Here is an 8,978-nt window from a genome sequence, read left to right on the forward strand (position 1 = left end):
GACGACGATTCTCCCAAAAGCACTTGAGAGAGGAGCTGGGAAAAAAAGGACGAGCTACCAAGCTGTCAAAATGCTGCCTGTTTGGGATTTATTGTCTGTTTGGCACTTTTAAACGCTGTTTAGGACACTTGTCTGCAGCGAAAGCAGGTCCATTTTGTGTCCCTCCTCCTTTCCAACCTTTGCTCTGCTCTGCTCTGCTGCCGAATGGGCTGCCTCCACACAGAGGAGCTTGGTTTTCAGAGGTGAGTGGCTTCATGATTATCAAAGAAATACATGTAAATCAAAGTGCTCAGTTAGTGCTTGGATAAGTGTCAACTGTGTTCACAACACTCGAGAATGTTTATTTATTCCCTGCTGACTTGTGCACATTTGTTTAGAGTACAATGATCTGCTTTATTCTTCAGTGTATTTGTAATGTACAGTAAAATAAAGCTTAAAAACGTCTAAATAGAGGCATGAAAACATGCTCATATGTGCACACATGTATTTAATGCAGGAAGAGAAACTGTCACATTAAAAATGTAAAAGGTGTCAGTAATTTGCAGTAATGTGAGCTGCATTTAAAAGGATGATTTTTTAAAAACGTCTTCAAGCCAATTGATTTAGAACACACAGATGTCGGTGTTTCCATTAAAAATACAGCTTAGGTTTGTACGAGGCCTTTCTAAAAGGATTTGAAGTTATGTAAAGAATGTGTTGGGACATATTCCTGAAACCTCCTTCTCAATGCATTTTTAATTGTTAAAGCTGGGAATTAAAATTCTCCTTCATTTACAAATGTTTCCAACTGAAACTAAAGGTTTCTTTATAATTAAAGTGAAATTGTAATGTTTTTATTTATTGAATTAAATCATGAAAAGCTCTGACTTAAAAGCGCTACATGACATTTTCAACATTTTCAGAGTGAAGTTAATGAAAAGGAGTCAGAGTAAAATGCATTCTACATTTCAGTCCGACAGTCGAAGATTTCAATTCTCTTGTTTTTAATATCAAACACATTTTCAGAATAAAAGTCTGTCCTTTTGCCACAATGCCTTTTTGAACTAATTAAAATCAAGCATGCGTTTTGTTTAATGTTATGAGGTTACACAGGAAAAGACTTTGATTTCCAGCCTTTTCTTTTTCAGAAGGTTCTTTTTTTCTCCATTAATCCATAAATTATTTTTTTTAAATAAAGTATCCGATCATTTTTCTCCCTGACTAAATTTGCCTCTTCTTTTACTTCATTCTGTGTTTATTCTTCCAGTCAAATAAAAGACTCTTCATAATGTGGCTTTATTTTGATAACACCATTGTTTAACTCCACACATGTATTCATGTATTCACGAGGTTCCTTTCTACTTGTTTCTCAAACAAATCTATCCATCTTTTATTTTTTAGCATTTACCAAAATTTACAAAGAGACAAAGAAATTCTGTAGGAGGTCTGATAGTTTTAAAGTTCTCTGTCTGCCATGTTTTATTATATTTTATACCAATTAGATTTGAAACATAAAAAAAAAACTCCCATTTTCTCTCTTCTTTTTTTTATTTAGTGTAAGAAAGAAAAATAAATCAAACAGAATATAAAAGCAGAGAATGTATGACTCCTGGCTCCTCGTGCACTCTGTTCACCTCTTTGCTCCCTAAAGAACTCGAGGAACTCCCAGGTCGCTTTTTTTAACAGACGAGTACGAATTCTTTTTTTTTGTCATTTCACATCCTTTTTTCTCTCTTTTTTTCATTTCGAGATATGATATGGACGTGAAGTACAGAAACGTTCATAGCGATTTGGCATGTAATAAAAAGTGTGTGAGTGACTGCATCACTCGGGCTGCCATGTTGTCTCCTCCTATCCTCCATTTTGTGATGCTTTAATCGAAGTTCGACTGAACTCTCTGACATTTAAAAAAAGTTTTCTTTTCACATCAAGCTCTTTGAATGGCCTTGTTGCTGAAATGTGCCGTATAGATAAACTTGCCTTTTAAATGATTTTCACATGGACATTTAATAATTCTTTAAAGAAAACCAATTCATTTTTTTTTCGTACGTAGGCAGCTCACCTCACAGCTGATTCCTCTGCTTTTATCTTTAAGTTCCTTCTGAAAAAGCTGAAATGGAAAAGGTTTAAAGGTGGTTAGAAAGACAACACCTCTCTTAAGAAGGAATAAGTTTAAGTATTTATTTGACAAGGCGTTCACCTAACACAACAATTTGTCCATGTAATCACCAGCAGCCATGCGAGAGGTTGCATGCGCTCTGCAGGGTGAGTGACTGTGACCTATAGCTCCATAATGGCCGCCAAGGGTCAGGGAGGTTAATAGAGACTGATGTATGAGGCCCCAGAGTGACATCCCAAAGGGGATGGCCCCTTAATCCTTATTAGGCCTCTGTGTTGGTGATCCTTACCTTTCAAAGCAAACAGCACGCACTCTTAGCCGTGGGGCCCCGGCCTGCCCCCAGTGTTAACACTTCTGACCCAGGGGTCGTGGCCTTTGTTCGGAACCCTTTAAAGAATGACCTTAGAGGTCACGGTTGTAATAGAGAAGTTGTCGTGGCGCGTGCGGCTGAGGGGCCCCTCAGCAGACCACCGTGTAGAGGGAGCCGGCGCGGCGCACTGGTCACCGAGACGAGTGTGAACGCTAAAGTGACTAAAAGATAAAGAAGTGAGCTCTAACTCTTTAGGTAGAAGCTTTGGCCTGTAAATCACAACAAAAAACATTTGTAATATTTAATTCAAGAAGTCATTTATTCACAGATTTATTATCGAAAGGGTCACGTCTCTCCTCAAGGGTGATCCGAGGAGGTTTACTTACCTAACCACATTTAATTCACCACTGGATAAAAACTACAAGAAACATGCTCCTCAAATACAATATATCTGAAAAATAAATGAAATATATAAAGGATCTATCTGTATATAAATATGATATTTATATACAGATAGATATTATATAATATATAATGAGCAATGTTCTTTGAAAAAAGGGAATTCTCTTTAACTCTCGAGGGGAAATTAATTATTTATTTACTCGCGATGTGATTTCATTTATAATTTTAATTTTCTATGGAAATATTGTGACTGATATTAATCAAAAAATTCATGTGCTACTTGTCCAAGAGCAGAAGAACAGCCAGATCACAGTGTGTGTGTGTGTGTGTGTGTGTGTGTGTGTGTGTGTTCTAAATGTAATAGTCTGTGTTGATTCGTTGTGTTTGTTGCTGTGGCTTCTCGAGATGATTCATGAGGACGTGAAGGTGCTGGTGGTCTGATAAGACCAATCTATCGACAACTTCATTGTTTCAGTTTATGAATGAAGTATAACTCATTTCCGCTGTGAGACATTTATTACCAAGTTGCCGCTGCGCAACATGAGCTATGCATCAGTGACACAGTGACCGCTCTGCGTGTTTGCTCATTTTTATTTTTTACATTTAATTCCACTCTTTTTTATTTTTTATCTTTTTGATTTTTGCTCTCGTGAAAGATTTGGTCAATATCGTGCGTTTTATGCAGCTTCTAGTCTTTTTGACTTGCTGTGCGTCAGCCCTAATATTCAGATTTCAAGGGTGACTTGCATTCTTATCAAAGATCAACAATGCCAAAATGTGCCTTCTCACTCTGACAATCAAAGTGTGGTATGGCAGGTCACTGCTGCAAGTTTCACCTGCAGATGAAGAGTGGCAAAAATAGTGGCTGTGGACTTTTGGAGGTGTCATAAATAAGGCTGTTAATATTGGAGTTTCATCAATGGCAGCATTACGCAGGCCGCTCCTGCAGGGGCGAGGCTGCGCAAAGGGCTACAGTGTCAGAAGTTGGCAGCTGAGCCAAAACCAGAGTCGTATCCTCAGATGAACTCTCCACGACGTACGGTGCAACAGGCGGTGCCAAGTTTTTTGAATTCCTGCCACATGTTAGATGGTAAACAACTGACTAGCAGAAACAGTGTCTTAGATAGACGAAGGAGGGCTGAGGGGGCTCTTCAGATTGCTGATCAGACGCAAATTTGTGTACACTATTGTTTTGATTTATATTCAGCATGCAAGTGGTGTTCTATACTTGGAATGGCTGCAATTGGTTAAAAGATGTGGCGAGATGTGACGTCACACGGTTCAATCTGATGACTGTTTGGTGCTCCATCGGTTTTTCTCATCAAGGGACACACGTGAATTCATGCCCTGATAAAGTGCACTAAAATCAGTCTGAAGTTACCCGATTTCTGTCTCTCTTGTGCTCGACGTGTTCGTGATGGAAAGTGGTCGTATTTGCGCATTGTGTGATATTGATGCGGATGGTGCAGCAGAACACAAAACTCCGAGAATCTGAGTTTCGTTCGAGACTGTAGAAAGCTGAGGAGTTAGGCAAGACAAGTGCACTCACTATCTCTCCCCCTCTCTCTCTCTCTGAGGTAGACACACACACACACACATACACACACACACACACACATCAGTGTAATGCCTTTTCTTTCAGCCTCCAGGACTGAAAGTAAAGAGGAAGGAGAGACTGCAACAAACCAAGCGGCCATGTTAGTTTGCTGTTCAATCGCTCATTCTCGCTCTTTCTCCGTCTTCGTCTACTTCTCCGCAGTAAAAAAAACAAAAAAAAAAAACAACACAAATATTAGAAAACATCATTGCTAAGAGGGGGGTTTTGTTGCCTTTATTTGTTGTTCATTGTGTGTGGATTTTCCTTTTCGCACTCTTGTGTGAGCAAGACAGACTGAATCAGAACCAGCTAGTCGTTGCTCCATGATGCGAGATGTGTCGTTTCTTTGGACAGTTCTCCCTTTTTCCCCTCTCTTTTGTGCGGCTGCTACTTCAGGGAGAGAGGAGGGGAAAAATTTGCCTGTGTTGAGTTTCTTTTGGGGAAAGAGTCGCGCCTGCAAGGGAGGGGAATGGCGTCCAAAAAGAGAGGAAGTTATTCTTTTGCCATGGGGGAATGTGTTGCAAACAGCTAAGGGGCATTACAGCACTTTGGCCACATAGAGAAGGGGGGGGGGAAGTCGGACGGAAACCGGACGGGTGTGAATAACCTTCAGCAGGCTGATGCAGAGGTTGGTAGGTTTGCATTAGACAGGGAGAGGGAGAGAGAGAGTGAGAGAGTGAGAGAGAGAGAGAGAGAGAGAGAGAGAGAGAGAGAGCAGGGGTGGTATCTGGCACAAAACACTTAAAAAAGATCCTCCTCATGCAAGCTTAAATTAACACTAGCTGCTCTGAGCTGGGCTGTTTATTACTGTAGGCTAGAACAGAGCAACTGGATGGACAAGAAAGGGTGGGAGACAGAAAAGGCTGGACGCTGAAGGGGAGGTGGAGGGGGAAGGAGGGTGTAGGACACGAGCAGAGTCATCAGCAGAGTCCATTTTATCGTTCGCTTACTGCCCGACATTTCTCCTCTCCTTGTTCGCACACAGGACGGCTGCAGATCGCAGCGAGGAGAGAGCGTGGCCTAGTAGTGGCACGGGGCGGGCGCAATGCGGTAGATATTACAGGATTTTATAGCGTGGTTCAGTGTTGCAATTATGGCGGGGCAGTCGCGCCCAGGTGCTTATCAGAGTTTGATTGTGTGCCAAAGCAGTTAACGTTGCTTCTCAAGTCATTGTGTCCGTGGTGGAGAAGAGAAAGCAGCAATCGGCTATCATGACAGAATTTCATGTTTTCCCTTTATTGCTAGAACGCCTTCACTTTCTTTGCTTCGGTTGCCCCCTGGAAGTTTAGTGATCAGGGACATGTAGGTCAAAGTCAAATGTCTGCTATTGAACTCTTGTATTTAAAGATACATTGTTAATCTTGTCTATGAACGTAAAAGTTAGGTGTTTCAAGTTCCCCCAGAATCCTTTAATCATTTGTAAGTGTGCTTAGACTCCTTCTCCTCACCCTGCCTCTCTCTCTCTCCCCCCCCCCTCAACCTGCCTTGTGCACGCGCACGTCACACTGGGCCGGTGATGACAACGCGTAGTGCGCATGCACTCCCACACGGCCCCTGTTTCATCATCAGCTGAGCTCCTTCTCCTCCACTCACAGCTCTTCTCCCCTCCCTTTTGAGCCCCCACCCCTCTCGGCTCTCGCTTCTTTTTCTATCCATCGCTCTCCTCCTCCTCTCTCCCTGGGTCCTGGCCACATGCGAGAGGGTAGACTAGGACGCTGCAGCTCTGAGAAAAAAAAAAAAAAAAAAAAAAAGAGGGGAAAAACGCTCTGCTGCTATTTCTACAGGCGGGCCCTCCCCTTTAGCTAGTCTGTGCCAAAAGAGGGAGGGATTTTTTACTACTCCCAGTCCCAGGATTTTAACCCTCTGCCTACTCTCACTTCTCTCTGCAAGATCTTCTCCTCAATATCATGCAACAAGTGGCTTTGCTTTGGTCCTACTTCGACATAGCTGCGCCATGTTTGAGACGTTTTTCGGGATCAACCATTTTTCCATCGGCCGACTCAAATCAAATACGTTTTAAGCAGTTTAGCTTCTTCTGGGTTGTTGTCAGTAGAGTTAAACTGGACAGGGTGGAACCAGCGTTTTTTGATCCGTGCACTCCTGCGACGTGAAGGCTTTTTCGAGCACGTGCTCCTCGATTTCTCGCCGTGCCTCCTTTTCTTTTGAGTCGTCCCTGAAGCTGGGTATGTTTTTCACCAGCCTTTTCATTTCATGCTACCTGTGCACGTTTCTGGATTTCTACAGATGATTTTTCAGCTTTTTTTTTTTTTCTTTTACTCTTATCTCCTCTGCCCTCCTCCTTCCTCACCCTTTCCATCTCCAAACCTCTCCTTCCTTTTGGTTCTCTGCCCCACCCTCTCTTCCTCACGCTCTCTCCCCCTCTCTCCTTCTTTCTCTCTCTCTCTCTCTCTCTCTCTCTCACTCCCTCTCTCTCACTCTCCCTCACTCTCGTGGGCAGTCTCCAGTGAAAGGGGAGCAGGAGGGCGGAGCGGCGATGGGGCTTTTTCTGGGACAGGTGCCAATTCTAAACAAAAGACACAAAAAGCCAAAAAAGAGTGAGAAAGATCACAACAACAGGCAAAAAGTGACATGTTGCAGGGACTGATTTGTAGTAGTAACGTGTGTGCATTTGTAACTGTTCTCCTCTTGCAGGACTTTATTTTTTGGTATTGCATGAGTGAGTAGCAGCAGAGATCTTGAACACCCCCCCCCCCCCCCCCCCTCTCTGCTCTCTTGCTCCCGTGAAGGCATTTGAGTTTCGAGCGGGGAAAAGAAGGAGGGGCGGCTGGAGTTGGGAATGGGCAGCAGGAGGCGGAGCCATGCCTCCTCTCCTCCCTGTCGAGTCTTCTGCATTATTCATATGCCCGGGCCAGTCCTGCAATCTGACTGGCTGCCTGGCTTAGCATTCAGCCGACATTCAGCAGCTCTGTTTGCTAACATTCCTCATTCAAAGCCTTGTTAACTGCCAGACGGGAGGAACACGCGACTCCATGGGAAACCCACATGGCCTCCTTATTGTGGCGGGCCCTGACAGTGGCAGACCAGGGGGTGGCAGACAGGGGAGAGCCAGGGGAGCTGGTTTGTAAATAGTAGAAAACAGTTAGCCGAGGTTATGCAGGTTACCCGATGCTTAGAGACCAGTTCGGGCTAAGTCGGGCGGATTGACAGGGTAAAACCCAGACAGATGGGCAGACAGACATACAGACATGGTGTTGAGACAGACAGGGAGGCTGGCACTTTCTGGGACTCTGAATGGGTCTCTCGTTGGCGTGCCCGCCTACTCCTTGCAGGGAGTGCAGAGCTGTGTGACTGAATCCGAGCTCCTTCTCTGCCCTTCTCTACAGAGAGGATCTGTGCACAGCCATGGAGGGATCAAGCACCGTAAACGACGGAGGTGGCAACGCTTTACCCCGGATAGCTGATGGCCGTGGTGTGTGCCAGTTCCCTCAAAGTATTAGTGGGTAAGTCAGGAGTGTGTGGGGGTGTTTAGGTAAGTGTGCTTGTGCATGTATGCCCTTGTAATTGTACGGTTGTGAAAATTTGTACACATGTCGAGGTTTTCTTTTGACGAAATTATGAAACAAGCGCCTCAGTGCCGTCTTCTTAGTGTTTAAACATTTAAACGGTAAGTCCGGGTTTTTTTTCTCGAGAGCGATTTGACGACCCAGAGAGGAGAGGCTAACTGCATTCGGACAAACCGGGAGGGTAGGGGGGGGGGGGGCTTTGTTGCATGGCCTTTGAATTTCCGACAAAACTGAGCTAATCTTTCCTTCTGCTACATTCCTACCTGCAGTTTGCGCTCCAGGTTGGCCTTTTGTGTGTGAAAGAGAGACGGTTTTGGAGGGAGCAGAGGGGGACTAGTGCTGTAATGTTGGGCCGAGGACCAGACAAGGCCTGCTACCCAAGGCCAAGCCCCACCACAGCGCTCTCTCCCTCTCTATCGAAGTCTCTCTCTCCCCCTTTCTGTCAGCCGTCACAAAACTTTTACTCGCCATCCTCCGAAAACGTATATTCATTTAAACCCGTCTCCATGAATATGTGTGAGGTTTTGGTTTGAAAATAGAGTGTTAAACATCTGAAAATGGGTCATTGCTGACACGTGGCCACACATATCATCGATAAAGCACGAACGTGCCTTCTGGACATACCGTTAATCATACTTTTTTTTTTATAATGTCGCTTAAATATGCAGTGCCATTCTATCCTTTAACCTTTAAGGCATTTAACTGTAGACATGTTTCCCTTAAGAAAGATTGTACGCATTCAAGACTAAAAGAGCTTTGTAACTAAAATACACTGCGAACCCACAGAGCGGAGCACTTAAAGAATTTTATCACAGGTCTATTAACTTCTACATTAGTATCAGACTCTAAATATATCCATATTTCATCATATTTCTCTCAAAATTTAGAATTGCAATAAGCCACACCCCCCCCCATGATGCTTTCTGGAATGAATTTGTTGAATTATCGCCAATGAATCCGTTTTCTGCACAAGTGCTAGTTGAAAAATGTTGCATTTTATTTGACTTGAATTGTGGGCTTGTCTTTGTGTTGAACACCTCAGTACAT

At 43.7% G+C, this 8,978-nt stretch overlaps 1 long non-coding RNA gene across 2 annotated transcripts in view; it reads left to right on the top strand.

Moving 5' to 3' along the window:
- LOC136177656 (uncharacterized) overlaps positions 1 to 8,978 on the top strand; it is a 34,827-nt gene that overhangs the window by 18,921 nt on the left and 6,928 nt on the right. The window contains exons 1-2 of one of the 2 annotated variants that reach the window (XR_010665165.1): positions 5,019 to 6,590; positions 7,752 to 7,868. This is a non-coding gene — a long non-coding RNA (uncharacterized lncRNA). Of the gene's footprint in view, positions 1 to 5,018; positions 6,591 to 7,751; positions 7,869 to 8,978 lie in introns of those variants that run through there. The other variant, XR_010665164.1, reaches the window with a different exon arrangement.

Source organism: Labrus bergylta, chromosome 23 (assembly GCF_963930695.1).
Source record: "Labrus bergylta chromosome 23, fLabBer1.1, whole genome shotgun sequence".
Lineage (NCBI taxonomy): Eukaryota > Metazoa > Chordata > Actinopteri > Labriformes > Labridae > Labrus > Labrus bergylta.